Here is a 25,940-nt window from a genome sequence, read left to right as displayed (position 1 = left end):
GGGTTTCTCCCATGTATACATGTTATTAAACTTTGTTTGATTTTTCTCCTGTTCTTCTGTGTCATGTCAATTTAATTCTTAGACCAGCCAGAAGAACCTAGAAGGGTAGAGGAAAATTTCTTACTCCTCTATATAACCATTGGGGAAATGGATGAAAGGTACAGTAGAACTCTCTGTACTATTTTAATAACTTCCTGTGAAGTTATAATTGTTTACAAATAAAATGTTTAAAAAGTTATCCTCTACATCTTACAGTTCTAACAATTGAAGTGACAGCTGACTTTTCAAGAATCATATCAGACACAGTTCATTCCGACCCTTGTTTTGCAGGCGTTCCTAGGGAACTTTCAGTGTCTACGCAAAGTTGAATCTGCAGTGAAGGAAACGTAATCTTTCCTCTCCCCTCTAGGCTCTTGGCTGGGATTTCCCTGTAATAGAAAGACATGTTAACAGGAGAAATACCAAGAGAAGTTAATAGTATGTACACTTCCTGTATACGTGGGAGATACCCAGGAAAACTGAGCAACTCCCTGAAATGGCCCAAGCCACCACCTTAAATACCATCTCCAGCCCACGACACAAGAAAGATGATGAGGCGATGGGGGGAGCCGGTTATGGAGGTTACCAGGAAAAGCACAGTAAACAAGAGTAAGGTTGTTATGCAGATTTAAGTCATTGCCTTCTCTATTGATAAGAGTTTGTAGAGATTTAGTCATCCTTTTCCAGGTACTGAGAGGGAAACACTCTTACAAATGGAAATTTCCCTTCTATATGTAAATTTCTCTTACAAAATGATAACTTCTACTAGGTTTTCAGAGCTTTTCCTGTGTCTGCTGTTTCTTAAAAATAACCAGCTCAAGATAATCCTTATGTGAAAGAGGCATATTTTGTGGTGGCAAATTCTGCTCCCCTTCAAATCAAACTGGAAGCCTTTTGCATTCTGATTTTGACAGATTAGGGAGTCAAAAGTAGGCTAAGGCCTACAACTGGCCTTCCGTATATTCAATGTGACATATATTGTTATGGATTGAGTTATGTCCCCAAATGTATGTTGATACTCTAACTCCTTGTACCTCTGTATGTGACCTAATTTGGAAATTGGGTCTTTGCAGATGTTATCAAATTAAGATGAGGTAATATTCAATCAAGATGGGCCCTAACTCAGTATGATTGGTCCTTATGAGAAGGGAAAAAGACATAGAGGGAGAACACCAGGTGACAATAGAAACAGACATTAGAGTGATGCATCTTCAAGCCAAGGAACACCAGGGATTGATGGCTACCACCCGAAGCTAGGAAGAAGTAAAGAAGGATCACTCCCTAGAGCTAACTGAGAAGCATGACCATGACCAAACCTTAACTGTGAACTTCTAGCCTCCAGAACTGTGACTCAATAAATTTCTGTTGTTTTAAGCCACCCACTTTGTGGTAGTTTGTTCCAGCAGTCCTAGGAAGCTAATACATCCAAGAGGTCCATAAACTTTCCCCAAAGTACCATGTTACTGTGTATAGAAAGAATATTCATTATAGAGTCAATAAAAAAGGGATAAAACTAGTTGATTCTGAAGACTTTTAGTAAAGCAAATCCTTTTAAATATGGTTATAAAAAGAATTTTAAGCATGATTAACATGTGCCTTTTACACGTAGGGAAAAAGTGCAAAATAGAAGCTATATCCTTCATAATACTATGTCTTTCGTGATACCTTTTCAGCTGGGTTCGCATTTTGCCTATAATGCACATTATGGGACAAATAATTTTTAAAAACCTGAAATCATTTGTTCAGGTTATGAGATACTAGTTTTCAGTCCAGACCTTTAATTGAATATTTTCTCCTCCCACAAAAAAGTTATATGCTTCTGTCACAATAAAATCAGAGCAATTTGTTATGTTACGGGAATATGTTTGTTAATCAAAGAAAATGTCAAGTTAATTATTGTATTGTGTTAATGTTTAGCTAATGGACTATGAGGCTTTTGTTGAAGAGCTTTTCAAATAATTGCTGATTAAAATTAAAGCTACTGGGGGCCGGCCTGGTGGCGTAGTGGTTAAGTTCATGCATTCCTCTTCGGCCTCCTGGGGTTCGTGAGTTCAGATCCCAGGTGTGGACCTGCACACTGCTCATCAAGCCATGCTGTGGTGGCATCCCGTATGTAAAGTGGAGGAAGATGGGCACAGATGTTAGCTCAGGGCCAATCTTCCTCAGCAAAAAAAAATAATAATAATAATAATTAATTAATTAAAGCTACTAGATTTGCTAATTTCATGCAAATTTCTTAAAGGAAAAGGTATATTCACTAAAACCTAAAACCTTTCTGTAATTAGCTCAATAAAATGAATGACTAAAGCTTTGATTCATATACATTGTGATAGACGTTTAAGTGCACATAAAATCTAGTTTTTAAGAAATGGTTACAATAAATGACTTGATTCATTTCAGAAATAATTATTAAAGTCAATGCTAAACTTTTGATGGTAAAACATGCCTCCCCATAACCCCTTATATCCATATGAGGTTTAACAGATTACCAAATGCTTCTGAGTAACTTGCCTCAACACTGCCACTAATAAAGTCAGTGGATCTTCTTTTTTACAGCAGATGAAACTGAATTAGAAGAATACTGTGACTTTTTCAAGATAACTATACACTAGTGAAAGGCTGAGGATTTGCACTCCATTGCTGGTGCTCTTTTCATTTTTGTAGGGATGGCTGTCAACCCACGACCATCTTACATTCTAATACGCTGTTATCTGACCAAAATGCCCTCTAACTCTCTTACTCTCTTTCTTCAATTACACTTGCTTTCCAGGGACATGTAAACACCACCTTTTGTTTGATCATTGTTTCAACTATTCCACTGGCCAAATCCCCTGCCTAATTTCTCTCAAATTCTCTAATTTGGATAAATGATTGTGATCTACTCTCTCTATCATTCTATCTAGATGAGCAACCCATGAAGGACAAGATTATACAACTTGAACATTGAAATCACAAGTTACAGATTTCTAATCTCAGCTGTATCTATTGTGCAGTTTGTCAATTCTTTTTATTTTGAATTGGCCCTCTCTCATACTTCCTTCCAGAGTTTCTTCTTTTTAAAACTTACCTGTCCATATGCGCTTTTGTTTGTTGTTTGTTTAGGGTTTTTTTTTTTTTTTTTGGCAAAGAGTGGGGAATAGGGCTAGTTTATGTTTTTTCTTTTTTGGGATATAATTTACACGTAGTAGTAAAAAGCGCAGATCTTAAGCATTCAGTCCAATGAGTTTTGACAGTCGTATACATACATATAACACAAAACAAGATAGAGAGCCTTTCTATTCCCCCAGAAATCTTCAAGTTCTTTTCTTTAGTAAACTTCTGCTTTCCAGAATTTGATTGAAGTGAGTTTGAGAGAGAATGGAAGAAATGTTATTTGAGACAGTAAGTTTACACAACTATTTCATTAATGACATTATGCTTTCAGTTGGGTAGTTAAGGGAGAAGAGTGGATATTCAAGACAACTCGTCTTAAGATGGATGAAATAACTACGTGTATAGCTGACAATGATCATTAAAGAGGGAAATGTTGATGCAGAATACAGTGGGAGTAATTGAAAAAGGGTGTATTTTAGAAGACAAGAGAGGTGGAATCTAGTACACATGTGGATAGACTCGCTTAGGTAGGAGTACAAACATCAGCTTCATTGTGGCAAGACGTAAAACAGAGTAAATGGGTATAGATGGAATTAAATTGGTAGATTTTTCAGAAAAAGCATGTGGTAGTTTTTGTTTTTCTTGATTTTTAATAATGACTTTTAATAGTGAAATCAGAAATATTGCCATCAGCTGAAAATGAGATGGAGCAGGAATTACTTGGCATTTGAGAACAAAAAAAAAAAGAGATGAAAGGGTCTTCTTGTATCGGGGAGTAAACGCAACAGAAATTTCTCAGAATTGTTCAGGTTACACTAAGGACTCGTTTTGTATAAGGATTCATGAATTTAAAGGGAACAAATCAGTATGGTTGTATCTTTCCCTCCAACAATGTTTGCTCAACTGGGCAGATGACAGGGCAATAGACGCAGAAAGTTTTATGCAGCTAACATTGTTACTTTCCAGGTGGGCATAAGAAAGGGTGAAGAGCCCAGAGAGTTAAGAAACTGAGGCACAGAACTGACAACAATGACAGACCATGTCCTAAATTGGATAAAAGGGAAGTAAGGATATTATGCGAGTGAGAGAAAGTGAGATGATGTTTGAATCAATGCATAGTTACACCTTTTAAATGCTTTTAAATGATCACATTGTGTTTGTGTGTGGGTTTTTATTATAACTAAACACATCATTTTCCAAATATCAGAGGGTACCTGCTAAATTACATAATCCATGAATTCAGAAAAACCCAATAAATTCTATTCTTTCTCTTGCATATCTTCAAATACGTTAGACGTTTTTGTCTTCATCTTTTTAGACTAAAGTATTCTAATTTTAACATACGATAAACTCTTTTTTAGCTGTCTTTCTCTGAATGTTCCTTGCTTTGGTTATATCTTTCACTAGTGGAATAACAGCTGTGTTTGATTTCTTTATGTTAAGATTTTGTTTGTTGCTTTGTTTCTACCAACAACATAGGAAAAAGATAATTTCTTAAAACATACATCTTCAGGTAAACATAAACAAAAATAGTTTATCCCTCCAATACAAAAATCTTCAGTTTTGTAATTTAAACTAGAACGAGCTTTATCAAGGTCCAAAGAGATTTCCACATTGCTAAATGCAGTAGCCAGTTCTCAGGCAAATATGTTGAATCATCCTAAGCGTTTAATACATTGATCACTCATTGTTCTTGAAATGCGTCCTTCCTCTAGCTTCTCGATCCTTCTCTTACCCTGCAGGCCAACGTTTTCTCACAGGGTATAGCTCCTCTGCTTGAGGGTTTACTGAAGACTTACTCTCTTCTTTATTTATACTCACTCTATGGGAGATTCATCCAATTGTATGGTTTTAAATACAATTTATATGATGATGATTCCCAAATTTGCTTCTCTGCCCCAGATCTTTTCTCGTGAACTCCAGATTCATAGATCTAACACCTTATTCAAAATCTCCATTTAGACATCCAATAAATTATTTAAACTTAACGTGTCCAGATCCAATTTCTGATTTTCCCTTTCAGAATTGCTCATGCTACTCTTCCTGATCTTTATTAATGACAGCTCCGTTCTTCCACATATTCACTTTAAATATCTGGGAGATGTGCATGGTGTCTTTCTAATTGATCAGGATCTTCTGTTAGTTCCACCACTAAAATATAATCATAATCCAATCACTTCATCCCAATCCAGCATCACCACCTGCTTGTGTCCCCTCCAGATTCATGTGTTGAAACCCTAACTCCCAAGGGTGATGTATGGGCAGGTGGGGCCTTTGGGACCTTATTAGGTCATGAGGGTGGAGCCTCACGAACGGGATTAGTGATCTTATCAAAGAGGCCCCACAGAGCTCCCTGCCCTTCTGCCATGTGGAGAGATAAGAAATCCGCAACCTGAGAGAGATTCCTGGCTCAACCATGCTGGCACTCTGATGTTGGACTTCCAGTGCACAGAACTGTGAGGAATAAATTTCTGTTTTTTATAAGCTTCCCAGTCAGTGGTATTTTGTTATGGTGGCTGAATGGACCAAGACAGAAAATGTGCCCAGCCCACAGTAATCCCTCACCTAGATGATTGCTGTGGCCTTCTGAATGTCCCTCCTGCTTTTGCCCTTACTCCTCCAGAGTCTGTTATCATGATAGTCAACGTGATCCTTTGAAAACATAAAACAGATTGCATCACCACTTTGTAAAAAAGCTTCTGCTAGCTTCCCTTCTCACTCACAAGGAGAACGGAAGTCCTTACCAGGGCCTACAAGGCTCTGCATGGCTTGGGTCTGCCATCTCCATGATCTCATCATCTCATCTACCACTCTCCTCACTCACTCGGGACCAACCATATTGGCCTTCTTGTTTCTCAAATGCCCCCGGTAGAATTCTACCTCAAGACCTCTGCACTTGCCATTCCCTTTGCCTACAATGCTTTTCCCCATATTGACCTAGTTAACTCCTGACTTCCTTCAGGTCTCTGCTTAAATGTCACTTTTTCTGGAAAAGCTGTCCCTGAAAACCCATTGGCAACCTCTACTCTGATACTCTTGTTCTCTTGAAATTTATTTAATGCACTGTATTCAAATTTTCTCATCAAGGGTTGTGCCCTTGGCTCATTCCTGAGAGGGGAGATAGCTAGAACTCTGGTCCACGGGGGTTACCTAACCTTGGCCTTGACTTAGACACAGATTGTTATTCAAGGTAGGTCTCTGATTCAGGAACTTGAGCCTGACAATGGTCAGTGGTAAAAACCCAGAGGTAGGCAGGTAGCCACTGGTAGTTCTGGGTGATCTTAGCAGTATGGAAGTTCCAGTCAGTGGTCAGGGTCCAAGGACACTGGTGCTGCATTAGCTGGACCTCCCAAAACACAACACTGCTGTATCCTAGCTAAGGAGCCTAGCAATGGGGCTTATCATTCAATTCAGCACTCCCACCCTCATGGAGGAACTAAAATGCTAGTCAGGATGCAACCAAGACACATAGACTGTAAAAGCTTTGTGGGAATTAGGTGAAGGCTGTGGATCTGAATAAGCCCAGGAGTTCAGGGTTCAGCCCTGGCATACAGGATGTTTGACAATTGTATGACTGATTTCAAGCCCCACAGAGCAGAGTGTTTGAATATACACTGCCAGTGTTGGGCAGAATCTTCTGAGCCTGTGAGATTAGTGTCTGTAAAGCAGGGCTGGAGCAGTCCTGGACGCACTGTCAATCTCTTACTTCTCTGAGCTAGATTTACATTTTGGGGGAGGGGAATATAACTTTTAATGCCTAATATAATGTGATGAGTACACAATAGGAATAATAAATACGTGAGAATTAAGGGCAGAGGCAGTATGTTTAATTTTCCTAGGACCTCTGTTTTGATTATATTGCTGCTAGGCACCTAGAAGTCATACTACAAATATGTGTTGAATTGAAGATACTAGATCTAGCTTAACATTTATCTCAAAGCTTTTTTAAGCACGTAAGGAAAGATATTAATCAAAAATGTAAAAAGAAAGATATATTTGACTACTTACAGATGAAACTTCACTTGTCAAAAATAATCTCAAATTCCTTTAAAAATCAGTGATAAATGGGAAAAGAATTCAATTCATATGGCAGACAAATAGCACTATCAATCTTTTATGAGAGCACAGAAATCTTTTTTTTTTTTTTTTTTTTTTTGTGAGGAGATCAGCCCTGAGCTAACATCCGCCAATCCTCCTCTTTTTTTGCTGAGGAAGACGGCCCTGGGCTAACATCTGTGCCTATCTTCCTCCACTTTATATGGGACGCCGCCACAGCATGGCTTACCAAGCAGTGTGTCGGTGCGCGCCTGGGATCCGAACCAGCGAACCCCGGGCCGCCGCAGCGGAGTGCGCGCACTTAACCGCTTGCGCCACCGGGCCGGCCCCCACACAAATCTTTTAAGATGAAAACATATGCCCCTACAGAAAACTGCACAAAAGACATTAAAAGAATAAATGTAAATGACCCATAAACATATGAAAGGTTTTTAGCCTCAGTAATCAAAAAATGTAAAATAAAATAATGTGAAAGCATTTTTTTTGCATCTAAAACTAATAGTGTCCTAAGGTGGCTAGAGTTAGGGATAATTTTCACTTTCTGCCCCTATGGTGTAAATTGATGAAACTTTCTATAATTTCCCTTGACAAAATTATCAAGAGATTTATTATGTTTATAATATTTGACTCAGCAATTGTGCTTATAATAATTTAACCTAGAAAATAGAAGAGACAGCCTTAAGATATGTATTTATAGAGCACTGTTATTTGCAATAAGAAAAACTTTATAAGAGGGAAATCCGAGAATTTTGGAAATTTTAAATAGGATAAATTTTTTCTGATGATGGCATTCTGTATAGTCATTAAATAGCATGCCTTTGAATAATAGCTAATAACAATGTATCATACTAATAGCTAATACTAATTTTTAAATTACACAGGACATATTATAGAGAAAGGCAAAGTCATAAAACTATATAAGTATATTAAATTTTTTGAAAAATAATGTATACACACACAAAACACAACACAAAAATAAACCAAATTGTAAATAGTGGTTAAACTTTTAGGTGGTAAAAATGTTGTGTTTTTTCATACTTCTCCCAATTTTCCATCTTTCTATAATGAACTTATTCTGTTATAGCAAAAAAATATTTTATATAATAAAGGTTTGAAAGAAATTAAGCCTAAAAGAACAGAGAAAAAAATGAACACCATGTTGTCCTAACAAACATTTCCCATTGTCACCGACAGGAAAAAAAGTCAGATGGGATCAGCTGTTGATATAAGCCATTATTGCTGACTCAATGTGTGACAATTTTTTACCAAAACGATTACTCTGAAAAATCACAAGATCCTTAAAACACTAGTCAGGAATAAGTAATGCTGTTTTATTTTCTACATAGAAAATCTGAGAAATAGTATAGAATTTATTTACAATCTACTTTATAACTCTATTTGTAATCACCAATTCTGCTTTTTCTCAACTAGTCATGTTGGATATGAACACCCAAAGTTCTCAAATATTGGATAAAGGGTGTGAACGAGATTTTGGTCAATAAATAAAACATTTTTTTCCTATTAAATCATCGTGCTGTGTGTGACTGTTATTGTCTTGAGATCAACCACAAGACGGTTGGACAATACACAGAACAGGACACTTAGAACAAGCTTAGGGGATTCTTATGTACAATCACCTTCCAAACAGAAAGGTGAAGTTTGTGTTATCCTCCCTCTGAGCATCGTCATGTTCCTTGGTTTCCTGTTGAAAAAGAATGAGAGCCACTGCTCGCTTGATACTTTATTCTTGACTTGAATTTTCCCATAGTCCCTTACGTATAATTTGAATAACGATTCAAAGAGGTAAAACACAACAATTTTTAGATTTTATACTATCTGATACCGTTAGTCCATAGATTTCATTGAACTTACATTTGATCAACCTACATATTTGTATAAACATTTTTTTAATTCCACAAAGAAATTAAAAGCTGTCTAGGAGTTTAAAATCTAAAACAGAGCAAGATGAACTGAACAACAGGGATTATGTCTTCATCATTTTTGTATCTCTCAAAATGTTGCATGTTTTATAATGTGTTAAACATCTGTGGAGTTGATTTTACTTCATTGTATATTTAATTTGCTTTAAATTTATATATAAAAATTCATGCTATAAAAAAGAGAATACAGCTCTCTAAGGGAATTTCTCTTGACAAAAGAATTCTCAATAAAATTGATTAAATATCAATTACCTTAGCATAGTTACAAATATGAAAATTAAATATGATTCCATTTGCAGAAATATTTCTGTAAATTTTCTCAGTTGTGTGTCAAATCGAGTATATATATATTGCACTACTCAACTGTCTCTGTTACAAACTCATCCTTCTTTAAATGAGACCAAATTTAAAGCATAGCTCAGAATAATCACTTTATGCCTCAAGTTCCTTTACTGGTTTCCCATTACTTTTGCATTCTGCACCAAGAACACTCCTGGGGAATTCATCATGTTCAACCATACATCTCCTACTTAACATTTCCAGTCTTCTTTCCAAGGCTTCTTTATTTTCATTTTTTCCTCCCACATTTACCTAGAACATGTCCCAAATTCCCCTGCCTTTATTGTTTCACTTATGAGGTTCCATTTACTCTTATATCATAATTTCCCCACTTCTGCTGTGGGCATATTCTCCATCTTTCAAAAGCTCAAAAGTATTTCCGCATACTTGTAAACTTGATTTGATTTTTCTCACTATGAATTCTCTTGATTACTCTCTTATGTCATCTGTACTTTCTACAATTTTCTTTGGTTATACAGATGTTTGTATTAGGCTTCTCATTTTTCCATAATCTTCAGAACTAGAGGAGTACTTTGCTCCATAAATATCTGTTGATTTGAGGGGCAAGGATACATTTGTGGAAGGATTAAATGGATGTGTAAGGAAAGGAATGACAGATATAAATAGGTACAGCATAAATATTTCTGAATGAAATGGAGAGGAACATACAACTGGGCTACAGAGGATGTGGCCATTAAGGAAGCAAGGAAAATCACATCCAGTTTTGGATACATCCTTAGCTTTTTACCTCAAAAGTATAAGTGCTGTTGGGCAAGGATTATGTTTTATCCATCTTTGACTCATTTTCTAGCATATAGAAAGTCCTCAATAAATATATGTTTAATGAATCAATGTCTAACATTGTAATATGTTTAATGAATGCATGTAACATCCTGCTTCAGGATGATCTCTTTGGTGGAGATGAGAGTCAAGATTTTGAACTTGGAATTTAACACAATAATAAGCTAACATGGAAGTGTTAATTCCTGCATGTACTTCTTCACCCAAGATCAAAATGCATGCTAAGTGTCTCATTAGCAAATCACTATTATTTACACTCATTGGTGGATTCATCTTGAGCTTCCCCAGTACATTCAGGCAGGTACTAACCAAGAATTCATTCACTTTTATTTTATTTTATTTTTAAATTTTATTTATTTTTTCCCCCAAAGCCCCAGTAGATAGTTGTATGTCATAGCTGCACATCCTTCTAGTCGCCGTATGTGGGACATGGCCTCAGCATGGCCGGAGAAGCGGTGCGTCGGTGCGCGCCCGGGATCCGAACCCCGGGCCGCCAGCAGCGGAGCGCGTGTCACTTAACCGCTAAGCCACAGGGCCGGCCCAGAATTCATTCACTTCTAATCAAAATTTAGAAGTTATGATTTTAAATGTTCAAAGCCATATAATCTGTAGTACTTTGAGAACTAAATCACCTTACCTTTTTTTTGTATTTTAAGACTTTCTTTTTAGAGCAGTTTTAGGTTCACGGCAAAATTGAGTGGAAGGTATAGAGATTTCCCATATACCCCCTGACTCCACACATACGTAGGCTCCCCTATTATCAACATCCCCACCAGAATGGTACGTTTGTTACGGTCAATGAACCTATATTGACATATCATAATCACCCAAAACCCATAGCTTATATTATGGTTCACTATTGGTGTTGTACACTCTGTGCGTTTGGACATGTGTATACCAATATACTATCATACAGAGTAGTTTCACTGCCTTAAAAATCCTGTGTTTCACCTATTCATTCCTCCCCCTACCCCCACCCCTGACAACCACAGATCTTTTTACATCTCCATAGTTTTGCCTTTTCCAGAATGTTGTATAGTTGAAATCATACAGTATTTAGCCTTTCAAACTGGCTTCCTACATTGGTAGTATGCATTTAAGATTTCTCAATGTTTTTCCAAGGCTTGATAGTTCATTTCTTTCTAGTGTTTAATAATAATCCATTGTTAATAATTACCCATTGTCTGAATGTACTGCAGTTTATCCACTCATCTACTGAAGGACGTTGTGGTTTCTTGGTTGCTTCCAAGTTTTGGCACTTATGAATAAAGCTGCTATAAACATCCCTGAGCAGGTTTTTGTGTGGACATAACTTTTCAACTCCTTTGGATAGATACGAAGGAACATGATTGCTGGGTCGTATGGTAAGAGTATGTTTAGTTTTATAAGAAACTGCCAAACTATCTTCCAAAGTGGCTCTACCATTTTTCATTCCCACCAATAATGAATGAGAGTTTCTGTTGCTCCACATCCTTGTCACTATTTGGTGTTGCCACTGTTTTGGATTTTGGCCATTCTAATAGATGGGTAGTGGGTATCATGTTGTTTTAATTTGCAATTCCCTAGTGACATATGATGTTGAACATCCTTTCATGTAATTATTTGCCACATATTTATCTTCTTTGGTGAGGTATCTGTTCAGGTCTTTTGTCCATTTTTTTTAAAGCTATTTTTTGGTGTTTTTGTTTTTTGAGGAAGATTGGCCCTGTGCTAACATCTGTTGCCAATCTTCCTCTTTTTCTTTTTTCTCCCCAAAGCCCCAGTACATAGTTGTATATCATAGTTGTAGAGTTGTAGCTGTTCTATGTGGGATGCTGCCTCAGCATGGCTTGATGAGTGGTAAGTAGGTCCGCGCCCAGGATCTGAACCGGCAAACCCCGTGCCGCTGAAGTGGAACGCTCGAACTTAACCGCTATGCCACGGGGCCGGCCCCTTTTGTTCTTTTCTTAATGAGGTTGTTTGTGTTCTTATTGTTAAGTTTTAAGAGTTCTTTGTATATTTTGGATAACAATTCTTTTATCAGATATATCTTTTGCAAATATTTTCTCCCAGTCTGTGGTTTGTCTTTTTATTCTCTTGACATTGTCTTTCACAAAGCAGAGATTTTTTATTTTAATCAAGTCCAGCTGATCAACTCTTCCTTTCATGGATCATGGTATCCAAAAAGTGTTGTATCTAAAAAGTCATTCCCATATACAAGGTCATCAAAATTTTCCCCTTTGTAATGTTACAGGAGTTTTATTGTTTTGCATTTTACATTTAGGTCTAAGCTCATTTTGAGTTAATTTTTGTGAATGGTGTAAGGTCTGTGTCTAGCTTCATTTTTTTTTGCATATGCTTGTCCAGTTGTTCCAGCACCATTTGTTAAAAGGACTCTCTTTGCTCCATGGTCTTGCTTTTGCTCTTTTGCCAAAGGTCAGTCGGCTATATTTACAAGGGGCCTTACTTTACAAAAATGTCCCAGTGGTTGCCCTACTCAAAGCATGTGATCACAGCCTTAACTCATGACATTTCAAACTTGAAGTTTAGTTTAAACTTTAAAAATTTGATTATTTAAAAGACAAAGTTTTGGAGCTATTTTTATTCCAAAATAATACACGTTTATTGGAGAAATATTATAAAATACAGATTGAAGATTAAGTAAAAATGCTATAACACCATCTCTCAGAAATAATTCCCGTTACATATTTTGGTACATACATTTCTGGCCATTTTATGCATTTTTATTATCATTTTTTTTCACAAAATCAGGAACTTAAAGTTTTTCACTAAAATTTGTATTGGAAATATCTTTCAATACAAATAAATATACTTCTACAATATGTTATTTAATGAAAGAATGTGTTTGGTTTATTTTGGTATTTTACTTCTTTATTTTATTTATTTATTATTTTTTTTTGTGAGGAAGATCGGCCCTGAGCTAACATCTGCCAATCCTCTTTTTTTTTTTTTTTTTTTTGCTGAGGAAGACCAGCCCTGGGCTAACATCTGTGGCCATCCTCCTCCACTTTATATAGGACGCCGCCACAGCATGGCCTGACAAGCGGTGCGTCGGTGTATGCCCGGGATCCGAACCAGGGAACCCCGGGCGCTGCAGTGCCCACTTAACCGCTTGTGCCACCGGGCCGGCCCCTATATTTTCCTTTTTCAGAAAATTAATTCTTTGAATTAAATCTTTGTTATAAGTGTTTGATTACAGTCATGTAATCAAATTACAAATTAAGCTGCATAATTACATTTCAGTCAGTGACGGACCACATACACAATCGTGGTTCCACGAGATCAGTACCATATAGCCTCAATGTCTAGTAGGCTATGCTAATCAGGTCTGTGTAAATGCACTGATGATGTTCGCATGATGATGCAATCACCTAGGATGCATTTCTCAGAGTGTATGCCTGTCCTTCAGCGACGCATGACTGTATTTCCTTAGGATAAGATCTTAAAAATGACATGTTGGTTCAAGTGCCCCTACCCGTCTATGTTCTCATGCTTGAAGACTGAGTTGTGTCTAACTAAGGTTCAACTTTTTTCCTCAGTCTCCATGTTTGGATCATGACAGCAATGGAAGCTTTTGGTGCCATACTGGTTAAGGCAAAGAAGACCATCAAAAAGAGGCCTCCACAAATTACGCCATCAGGCCACCTAACTCTGAGGCTGAAAGCCAACGCTTAAGTAATTGCCAGTGTGGTCTTTCTTTCTTTTCTACCAGAATTTGGACTCAACCATTAAAGTTAAGCTTCTAATGATTTAAAACTAAACCAAACAAAAAAAACTTATTGTATTAGTTTCTTAGTACCAACAAAGTACCATAGACTGGGTGGCTAGATAGCAAAAATTTATTTCCTCACAACTCTGGAGGCTATAAGTCCAAGACGAAGGTGTCAGCAGGGTCATTTTCTTCTGGAAATCTCTCTCCTTGCCTTACAGAGATCTTGCTTCTTCCAGTGTCTTCATATGGTCTTCCTTCTGTGTCTGTCTATTTCCAAATTTCCTTTTCTTATAAGGTCGCCAGTCACATCAGATTAGGGTTCACCCTAAGGATCTCATTTAACTTTACCTCTCCAAAGACTCTATCTCCAAATATAGTGACATTCTGAGGTAGCGAGGGTTAGAACTTCAACATATGAATGGCGAGGGGATACAATTTGGCCCATAACATTTATATATTCTTATATCTTTTCCTCTGGGAAGAGAATAGTAATCCTTTTATTTTTCTAAGGTATGATGGCAAAGGATTTAAGATAGGCACATTTTATCAACCAATAACCAAATCTTTCCTCACTTAATCATTAAGATTCATGAAAGCGGCTACTGGGTCTGTCTTGTTCATCCTTCTCATTGACTAGAATGTTATCTAAAAGAGAATAGGTATGTAGTAAGGATTTGTGGATTATATCAATAAATGAAGGAAATATCCATTTACTTACAAAACTAATAATTTTGTAATAATAATTGGTACTGGGGAAAATCAAGGAAGTACTGTGTTGTTTTCGAAGAGTGCAATATCAAAAGAAGGATTATAGCATTTGAAGTCTGCAAACTCAAATGCCCTCAAGGGTTAAGCAAATAATTTAAATGCGTGAAGGAGCTATAAGAAAATAAGCAATAACAAGAAAAATAAACGAGAAAAATCAATGCTAAACCTAATCCAATTATACTTTCTCAAAACAACTACAAAAATACTGTGCTACCAAAAAATATGTCTGAGGGTTTATTTAGATCCACAGGGTATCAGTTTTTGACTCTGGTTTAGGATATGCAGTTGCATTATTTTATAGACTTATAAAGAGAGAATTAAAATCAAACAGCCAGGGCCGGCCCCGTGGCTTAGCGGTTAAGTGCACACGCTCTGCTGCTGGCGGCCCGGGTTCGGATCCCAGGCACACACCAACGCACCGCTTCTCCGGCCATGCTGAGGCTGCGTCCCACATACAGCAACTAGAAGGATGTGCAGCTATGACATACAACTATCTACTGGGGCCTCGGGGGAAAAAAATAAATAAGTAAAGTTAAAAAACAATTAAAAAAAAATCAAACAGCCAATGAATAGCACAGATTTTGCAATATACATCGTCAGCACTCTTGGATCTGAGAGAGCACTGTAGGCCTGAGAGTTTAATTTTGTACATCAAACCATTGCCAGACAGCAATATGACCCAGGCAATCTCCAAATGTCTTCACTGGTTTAAAATATGTAAAGAATTCCATGTAGAAATCTTTACCAATTTATAGACTATATTAAGTAATAATAGTAAACCTAATTTTCCCAATTATAATAATCTATGTGTCCTTGAATCTAAATGATAGACTAATTTTATTTGGATTTTACCCAGGTAATTTTTTAAATGTGTTTTTGTTGTTCTGCAGAGGCTTATAGATTATTTACAGATATTCTATGTGGTTAAAAAAAGATCACTTTGGACCCATTCACATGAACTAAGATTACGTCTTTGTTTTTTTGTAGCCACTACCAATTCCCTCCTTGTTGTGCTATTTTTATGTCCTAACTAAAGGAGTATATTTATCGAATGTTGAATAAATTCCTCTACCAAAACGTATTCTCTCAAAAAGAGAAAGTAAATGATGAGTATTTTATATTCTACATCAGGCCCAGTGCTTGATTTAACCTAAGGCTATATGTACGTATGAATTTTCATAGACACCATTAATACATTATAGCTCTCTCAAACTTTTCAGATAGAGGTAAAGGGCTCTTTAATCCCTCCTCTTTGATAGATTTATGAATAGAATATATGTGTACATAGCCTGACTTGCTGGCTCTACAGTTGGCTTCTTTTCGAATCAGATATTAATTTGGGGAGACATTTTAAGATTTTCAATAAATATTCCATGTTGCTGTTTAACACAAGAGGGATTTTCCCTTTCTGAATGAATCTAGTGTTCCTGAAAGGTCTCAGATGGTAGAGCATTCACTGAGATGCAAAATCACAAGATGCAGCCAGAAGCAATGGAAACTTCTCTAAAACCTTCAGCTGAGGACCCTGCTGAGCTTAAACATCTCCACACATTTTTCTTCTCATATTTAGGAGGACTGTAAATCGCTGGAAACAGCTACTTCATTTTTGTTCTCTGGCCAGTGCTTGAATCCCAGAAGATATTCCAGGGGAGGTGGTTTGATGGCTTCAGCACATTCTCCGGAGGACTCTCCATGCAAACCACAGCTGAACTGGCCGCCTTTGGTAAAGAGATGTTTCGAGCCAGCAATAAGACTGCCTTATCTCTTCTCCCTGGAGAGAAAGATCCCTTTTGATCAAGTTTGCAGTCACCTCAGGGTGAAGGGAGCACTTGCATTAGTCTTGCTGGCTCTTCCCCAGCGGTGAGTGGAGTCCATCTGCTTCCCTGATGGACTTGCTTAAACCTGAACAGCAGTGTGCAGCAGTGGGGGTTGGGAGGGGGATGAAACATCAAGAAATCCGGGTATGAATTTTACCAGATGTTTCAGTTGGAGGGAGTATCTCCCAATCTATTGTTGGAAAGTCCTACTTTTGTGTTGCTAAACTATACCAGTTTTCAGCACCCCAATGTTTTCTCCTCTCTCAGATTCAGGATTCATTAACCTCCCTGCTTTAGAAGCACATTTGCAGGACAACAGGTGTATGAACAAGGTTTCCTGCCTGACCAGAGCAGTTTTCTTTCAGGAAAATTCCATCTCTGTATTAAAACAGATTTTAAACTAAACATTTGAATTCAATTATCCCTAAAAGGAAAAAAAAACACAGGATTTTATTTTATAATTATCTTTCTAATAGATGGTATGAAACCATATCCTGTGAAGCACTAATTTTATCTATGGAAATTTGTTTCACATACATTTCCAAAGGTTTAATAAATCACCACACACACAGTATCATGGATGACTGGTAAAATATTAGGTAATTTATTTTTAATTAGCAACAAAACCCCAAAATATTAGCAAATATGGATCTCATCACCTTCTTTTGGGAGATTTTTCCTTTAGTGCATAGCAGAAAGTTTCTCTAGATTCCAAAATGAGGAGTAAACATTACTGAGGTTTGAAGGTCTGCTGGAGGCAAATGGCACCGATTGTGGCGGAAAGGACAGTGGAGTGAGTCAGGGAACTTGGTTATTCTAATCCAGATCCGGTCACTAACTTAACATGAAAGCAGCACCAAACCGATTGCCTTGCACTAAATAAATGTCTCTGATCTCTTTTCTCCTGCTGCACTGTGAGGGAAATGCCTAGACTAGAGCTTTGCTTCTCAAAGCATGGGCTGTGGTTCAGCAGCCTCCAGACCACTCAGAGCTTCTTAGCAAGGTCGACGCAGAGCCTTGTCCCTAGAACAACTGATTCAGAATCTACATTTTAACAGGTCTCCCTGCAATTCGTACACACGTTAGAGTTGGAGAAGCACTATGTAGATTAACTTCAAGGACCCCTTTTTCTTCAATAATCCATCATTGCGTGGAGTAAAAACCCCACAAGTTGTTGATACTTCAGCCAGGTGTCTCAATTTAGCTCAAAGGAAGTTTAGTGTTCTTGCTGTTTGCAGAACCGGGAGCAGGTAACCACTGTGGACATTTGTTTTTTCACATTAACATATGTGCATAATGTTTTCGTGTTTTAGTCTGAGAAAAAGGAAAGTCAAAATGACCAGGGAAGAGATGAAGATGGCCAGGACAATGGAGGGAATGAGACGACCTTTGTTCTTAGTCTATCTTTATGAATTGGTTTTAAAATTCTGGTGAAGAGGGCTTGCAACCAGAAGTTGAATGCCATGATTATAATCTACGATGATGTGGCCTCTGGCACTCAAGCAGAGCAGAAGCACCCTCCCCAGTGGCTTCTGTCAGAGCCAGCAGCAGCGTCAGTGGGCGCTGTGGAGCAGGAGAAGCACATGCTGCGCCCAGGAGACTACTAGCAGGCCGTCAGCACGGTGAGGCAGCAGGGCCCTGAGTTAGCCTCCCTCAGATTGCCTCTAATTATTGCACTTATGGGATGTTACTAGAACAGAAGAAAATGCTTGGACTGGTTTGAGAACACATATACACACTGCGAATGTCTAGAAATAGTTGCCCTATGGTCAAGCGCTGAGTGAATCCATCTTTCCCTTCACACCTACAAATGTTTTAGTGAATGGTGTGTCTATCCAAGCAATTGCTCAAGTCAGGAAGTAGGAACGACCTTTGACTTTCCTTCTTCGTCTTTCCCACATACAGTCAATGAGCAAGTCTAATCAATTAAAACTCTTAAATTTCCTTTATCTCCATCAGCTTACCTCTGATTCTCACTGTCACTTCCCCATTCAGACTAATGTCATGTCCTAGGTACAGTCTTGCAACTGGCCACCTTGAAACTGGTTTTGTTTTCCTCTAATCCATTTGCAATGGTTTGGAAGTCAATTTTTCATCTTGTCCCGCATAATTCACTAGTTTCATCTCCTTCCATTCCCTTACAATTTACGTGATATTTATGTGTATGAATTTCAGTTTTCAAATGTTTTATACTTTTTTTCAACTCTGAGTCTTTCTACATGTTTTCCCCAGTTGGTGGGCTATTCCTTCTCAATTTAGCCAAAGTATTACTCATCCTTCAAGTCTTAACTTAAATGAAGTTGAAATATAGATAATTTAAATTCCACTAAAAAGCGTAGATTGTTATGGAGCGCGGAACAGGTGGAGGTTGCCTCCCCTCAGAGATGAAGGAGAAGGCTCCTAAAGGTTTACTGGGACCTCAATTAACACTCTCATTTTTAACGATAAACTAGTTAATGGATTTTAAAGTCCTCACTGTCCTATCAGAACTTTAATAGGTGGATGATACATTTCCTTTGTAGTACAATTCCTCAGTAGAATCATCTCAAACCACTTTTGTTCTGTGAAGTGTATGCAACATAAGCTGGGACTAATTATAAGAAAATCTGAGTGACTAAACAGATGGACTATACTACAACTTCCAGTTAATCATGCTCCATGGGCTAACTGTTTATATACGGCTTTGAGCATACAGTATTGGAGAAGACTAATCCATGAAGGGTTACCCGAATTGTTCTGTAATAGCTCACTGTGTCTGGTTCTTAGCAGACAGCTTAGTTACAGGAAGGACCCATGGAGAATCTCGCCAGCCTCGTTCTCCAGGCGGGGCTCTCCACCTCCAGTTACATAAGGAAGTCTAGCAGGTGGCTTGGGAGGCTTCTCTCTTTCTCACTTTCTGGACTTGATTCCAAAAGAGAAACTTTTGACCCCCAGAACTAGAGCGCCGCACAGTTCCACGGTTCCACTGCACGTGGTTTCACGTGGCCAGTTGTCTCTGATCTTGATCACATGATTTTGCACATTGACTTTCTCAAGACCCAAACTACCATCAAAATCCAGTGAACTAATCTGTGATAGCTAAAGTCTCAGATCTCCCCAGTCAAAGAAAATTTTGGTTATTTTTTGCTCTTTTCAGGAATAAAATTATACTATTTGGTATACAGTCAATTTAAAAGAAAAAAGACTCGCAGTTCTTCTGCAGACATCCTCTCTGGCAGTGGGATCACAATGTAAATTATTTTAAGAGAGACAGAGAAAATAAAAAAGGCAGTGCAGAAACTCTGAGTGCTGCATCTGTGTCTTTTGGAGGGCCAGGGAGAGGAGGTCCTCATTGACTCCCAGGTGTGTTCTTACCATAAATGGGTATCAATTCTAACTCCTCTAACATTCACACAGTTTTCAATATACAGAGAAATCTGAAACTAAGTGAGCTTTCCTTGGTTCCTCTTTTTCCTGGTGAACATTTTACATAGCTATCGTGAGACGGTGTCTTCAGAAATTCCTCTCTTCGAGATTCCTTTTATTGGACATAATATATATCCCTCCCAACTTGGAAATGCAAGCAGGCCTATATATTACCCATTTCTTGACTGTTCTGGCAATTTTCCCCAAAAGGGAGGAAAAACCCTATAAAATTTCTGTTGGCCCCCAAAGCAGAAACATCTGCTAGAGTCATGAGTAGCTTGTTGGCGCTGCTGCACAGTCCCGGCCTGGAGCTGATTATCCCCTCACCAGCGTGCGTGCGCTCAGTGAGGAACGCACGGAAAGGTTTCTGGGAAGACTCATTATAAATAATGAGAACATGGAAGAGAAGGAAGAGGGAAAAGGTTCACGCTACTTTGGCTCGTGCATTTTATGAGTTTTGCAAACTAAAATCATTAGACCACCAAACTGCTCAATTAGAAATCAAGATTGAAAAAATCAGGCCATTGCTTTCCGTAGATACAGCTGCTTGGCAAACACAAATAAGGAGAGTGACAGATTGTTGGTTATTTTAAGTGACACTCTGGGGAAAGGATTGGTTGCTGACCTGTCTGTAAGTGGCCAATTGCAAATTACGTCACAGTGGAGCTGGCAGTGAGTAGCATTTTCTGGCTTGAGCACACAGGCATTTCTGTTCTTTGAAAGAGTTTAACAGGTGCAAGTCAAGTCCTGCTAGGAATGCTTGTGTATGATAATGCTCTGAACTCTTTCCTAAATTAATTCACTCCACCTGGTGTACAATATAACTTGTTGCAACATTTTTGGTGTGCTGTCAATTCAGTTACGTAACAGATGGAAATAACCCTAGTTCTTTGCATCCTCCAGCAACTCTGACAATTTTACTGTTTTTCTACCGTCAGTTTTTCCAATGTTAACAACTGACAGGGTCAAAACGCTCTTGGTCTTTCTGATACGATTTGGAGGGAAAAAATATGAACAGATTAGATTTTAAAACGCCTGATATAAAGATTTAGATTAGAATTTCAATGTAGACCTAGTAGGTACATAAGGAAAGGTTAAAAACTGGTGAGCTGGGAGAGAGTGTCTATAGAATCAAGTTCACTGGTGTAAGTGGAGGTGACTTACTCCCTGAGACAGGAGTTCTCAGACTTGACTGCATCAGAACCCGGGAGGCTTGTTAAACGTCCTGCTGGGCCTCACTCTGGAGTGTCTGACCCTGTGGGTCTGGGTGCTGTTTTTCTTGCCGGCTCCCAGGTGCCACTCATCGAGCTTTGCCAACCATTGCTCTAAGAGAGAGTGGGAAGGAGGAGCCTGGTCAAATCTCAGAGTGTGGGAGGGAGGCTCCTCAGACGCCAGGCTCATGGACTACCCACCAGTTTTCAGTGAATCACATCTCACTTTCTTCTAACCCTGGGTGCCAAGTGTGTCTTCACCTGTGGTCCAGCAAGCAAGGGCCATGTTTTCGTTTGAGGACAGACTAAGGTGACTATTTGACCCAAGCGTTTTCCTTTTCACACTTATGTGTCTGTATTGCTGTACATATAATTTTCCAGAATTGTAGCTTTTTTTTGACAATTGATTGCTCTGATGACTTAGTGACTTTTAATTCTTTTCATACTAAAGTTGATTCTACCCCAGGACCATCCCAATAAACAGAGACATAAAAACCACAGGTAAGTCTCTCCTTGCAAATTAGTTCACTTTCCATAACACACTGATATCTGCTCCCCACTTGTATACTCCTAGAGCACGTCTCATCTCCCTCACAACTTTCAACTGACATTCACACCCTGGAGGAGTGTGCTCTGCCCTGTTCTCTGCCAATACTCACCTGCCTTTGAAACTTTTCCTTACTAACGCCCATGTTTCTACTTCTTTAATAAACCTCCACCAACAGCTCTGTTCGCCAGATGAACGCACGAACACCTGCTTTGCCTGGAGTCTTTGTTGATGTTGCTTTGGTGTATTTCCCACCTACCTTTAAAAATAATTTTTATAATAACTTTTGTGCTAATATAAACATAGACTAAAAGCATTTCTTGATAACTCAGGTTCATCCTAACAAACCTATATTTTAGTAGTTTATTATATTTGTATGGCTTATTATAAGGACCACTGCAGCCAGCCTGGTGGTCTAGTGGTTAAGATTTGGCTCTCTCACTGCCACGGCCCGGGTTTATTTCCCGGTCAGGGAACCGCGCCATCTTTTCTCAGTTGTCATAGTATGGCGGCCGTGTGTTGCTGTGATGCTGAAAGCTGTGCCACTGGTATTTCAAGTACTAACAGGGTCACCCATGGTGGACAGGTTTCAGCGGAGCTTCCAGACTAAGATGGACTAGGAAGAAGGAGCTGGCCACTCACTTCCTAAAAAAATGGCCATCAAAACACTACGAATAGCAGCAGAGGATGGAGCAAAAAGACTGGGCAGGGTTTTGCTCTGCTGCACACAGGGTTGCTAGGAGCTGGAATCGACTTGACAGCACTAACAACAAAGGACCATTGAGATTTTTTTTTTAGTTATTTTATTAAGATCATTTTGGTTTGTAACATTGCATAAATTTCAGGTGTACCTTATTATATTTCAGCTTCCAAAATATATAAAGGACTCAACCACAAAAAAAATGAATAACCCCGATCAAAAAATGAACAGAGGATCTGAACAGACATTTTTCCAAAGAAGATATACAGGTGGCCAACAGGCACATGAAAAGATGTTCAACATTACTAATTATTAGGGAAATGCAAATCAAAACTACAATGAAATATCACCTTACACTCATCAGAAGGACCATTAGTAAAAAGACAAGAAATAACAAGTGTTGGAGAGGATGTGAAGAAAAGGGAACTCTCATACATTTCTGGTGGGAATGTAAACTGGTGTAGCCAGTATGGAAAACAGTATGGAGATTCCTTGAAAAATTAAGAATATAACTACCATATGACCCAGCTATCCCATTTCTGAATAATTATCCAAAGAATATGAAAACACTAACTCAAAAAGATACATGCACCTCTATGTTCATTGCAGCATTATTCATAATAGCCAAGACTTTGAAGCAACCCAAGTGCCCATCAATGGATGAACTGATAAAGAAGGTGTGATAAGAACTGATAAAGAACACACACACACACACACACACACACACACACACACAATGGAATACCATTTGGCCATAAAAAAGACAAAATTGTGCCATTTGTGACAACACGGATGGACCTTGAGGGTTATTAGGCTAAGTGAATCGCAAGTTAGACAGAAAGACAAATACCATATGATTTCACTCATATGTGGAAGATAAACAAACAAACACATAGATAAAGAGAACAGACTGGTGGTTCCCAGAGGGCAAGGGGGTAGGGGGAGGGCAAAAAGGGTAAATGGGCACACGTGTGTGGTGACAGGTAAAAACTAGACTCTTGGTGATGAATGCCATACAGGACCCCTGAAATTTCTAAGTTGCTATACTAACTGGCTCCCGGCCAAGACTGATAAATGAGCGCTTGCATCTTTTAATTTTTAACATTTTATTTTGAGCTAAATTTAAACCCAGAAAAAAGTTGCAAAATAGTTTAAAGTCTCCTTATGTTCCTCACCCTACTTCCCCTAATGTTAATATCTTACATGACCAAATCATTAAATATATTGACTATATAGAATGTAAAAACAAAGAAGGGTCAACGTAGAACTTTTATAGCATACACTGATCTCTTTTGACGCTGCAGAAGTCACTTTGGGTGAAACCGAATGATCAATTCAGAGATCCTACCTTTTTTTAAATGTGCCACAAGTGAATTTCACTCCACACTAATTTTTCTAAACCAATATAAAGATAACTCCCAACTCCAACTCTTCAAGGTATGTGAGTTATTATGTCAGGCATGTTTTAAGCCTATTCCCCTTTTCCTTCCTATTAGAGTGGCCTAGAAATTTAAATAAACATTTGTGGTATTAAAAGAAATGAGGGAAGGAGCTTCATCATTCAGTGCAGGATGAGACCCCCTACCATGCCCACCCCTGCGCCCGAGGGGCCCACTGAGGACAGGCAGCTCTGCTCTGTGGGTGCAGAGCGGGGCACAGTAGACTTTGTGGAGGCCGGGAGCATCAACCTCACGTCCCGACCCCTCCATGCCTCTGCTAGCTGCTCCCCAATGTCCTCCCACCTCTCTCCTGCGGGCCACCAGGTACTGCAGGCTAATCTGGATGTGGGCTTACCAAACTCCGTGTCCTTACACATGGGGGAATCGCCCCTTCCCTCAGGGCCAGCCACTCTCACCTCTGCTTCTCCAATTATCCCCATTCATCCTCACTGCTTCACAGTGCATCTCCCATCTTCAAGGTCCACTGAGAGCTTTCCTCTCAGTAAACCAAAACAGAAAGCTCTTCTCTCAGCCCCAGGGTATCACGGGGAATGATGGGCTAAACTCAGTCCAGTTCTTCCCTCATAGCATACCTGTAATCCATGCATCTTCAAAGGCTGAATTACATTCATACAAACATTAAGTATGTTAAATTGTATTAGTCCCTGAGAGATTCCATAGATAATTTGTTTAAAAAAAAAGTTCTACATTTTAAACTTCCAAAACTATGCAGAAGAAAAGAAGATTCATGTTAAATTTTCAAACTTTTGGTTCAGGGGACAGAAAGGAGGGAAGAAAGAAAGCCTGATATTATAAGGAGGGAAGGTAGTAGCCTTATCATTATCGTAGGGAACATCACATATTAAGAAACCCTGATGCCTCCAAATCTCTACAGACGAAGCTGTCCCATATTGCATGTTGTTGTGTGTTAATATTTAATGGTGTCTTAATTTTACAGACAAGACAGTCACTAATTTATTTACTTCAGGTTTGGCAAAGATGGGAAACACTTGCAACCATCCTTTATTCACTTGCTGTGGACAACCGAGCGGATGATCACAGCGGTCTGCAGTGTGGAATCCTAGGGAACTCCCAGTCTTCTCAGCAGGATGCTCTGAGCACCCACCATTTGTGGCCTGCAGTTCTTAATTGTCCCTGCTGGATCTCTGTGTTTGCCTTGAGGAAGGCTTCCTCATTTTAGTCGGTGTTTCATACATTGGCATTGTATCACTTAGGTTAAATTAAAATACTATAACAAATAGAATATATAACATTATATATTGTATAATATAATAAGCACACTCAGAGTTATATATTGCTGGAGGTGTAATAGATGTTTCTTTCCTTTTTAAGGTAACAGTCCAAGGTGTTTATTTCTGGCTGACAAGAGGTGCATTAATATTACTATTCAATGACCCAGGCTCCTTGCACCTTGTGGCTCCCCTCTAATTGCTATGTCTCATTGTCATCTTCACCCAGCCAGCAAAAGAGGAGAGAGGACATGGAGGAGGCAAATATCCATCTTAAAATCTTTGTCTTAGACATGACTCCTATCAATTCCTCTCACATTTTACTGACGAGATCTAGACATGTGGACTCACTTAGCTACAAGAGAGCCTGGAAAATGCGTTTTAGCCATGACTCCAGCCACAGTCCTACCGCTGTAGAAGAGGAGGGTGGATTGGATGGAGGGCTGGCTGTCTCGCCAACAGGTGACGCTGTCCTCTGACCGCGATGGCTGGACTCCAAGCACTGATTCACGGAGACACCAGCACATCTCCATCTTCTTGCGTGTCTCATTGGAGTACGGTTGTGGTTTAAGGGTTTGGACAGTTGGGAAGCAAGCATGGGGACATATTTGGAGATATGCAAAAAGATACGGACGAATTAAACTCTTTCATACAAGTAAATATATCACAGTGCTGGAGGATCAAAATGTTACACTTTTGAATACACGGGAGCAACAGTTATTTATTTTCCAGAAATTAAACTGCCAACTTTGCGTTACACTATTTAGATATTTGAAAACACTGGAAAAAGTAATGTTTTGAATAACTTGTAATAGATTTTGTA

The 25,940-nt window shown here is 38.6% G+C and overlaps 1 long non-coding RNA gene across 1 annotated transcript in view; it reads left to right on the top strand.

Annotated features, from left to right (window-relative positions):
• Positions 1-25,061, top strand: part of LOC131423100 (uncharacterized) — an 85,919-nt gene extending 60,858 nt beyond the window's left edge. The window contains exons 2-3 of the long non-coding RNA XR_009224230.1: positions 21,633-21,682; positions 22,595-25,061. This is a non-coding gene — a long non-coding RNA (uncharacterized LOC131423100). The remainder of the gene's footprint in view (positions 1-21,632; positions 21,683-22,594) is intronic.
• The last annotated feature ends 879 nt before the right edge of the window (positions 25,062-25,940 follow it).

Source organism: Diceros bicornis, chromosome 27 (genome assembly GCF_020826845.1).
Source record: "Diceros bicornis minor isolate mBicDic1 chromosome 27, mDicBic1.mat.cur, whole genome shotgun sequence".
In the NCBI taxonomy this organism is placed as follows: Eukaryota; Metazoa; Chordata; class Mammalia; order Perissodactyla; family Rhinocerotidae; genus Diceros; species Diceros bicornis.
This window is presented reverse-complemented; position numbering and strand designations above follow the sequence as displayed.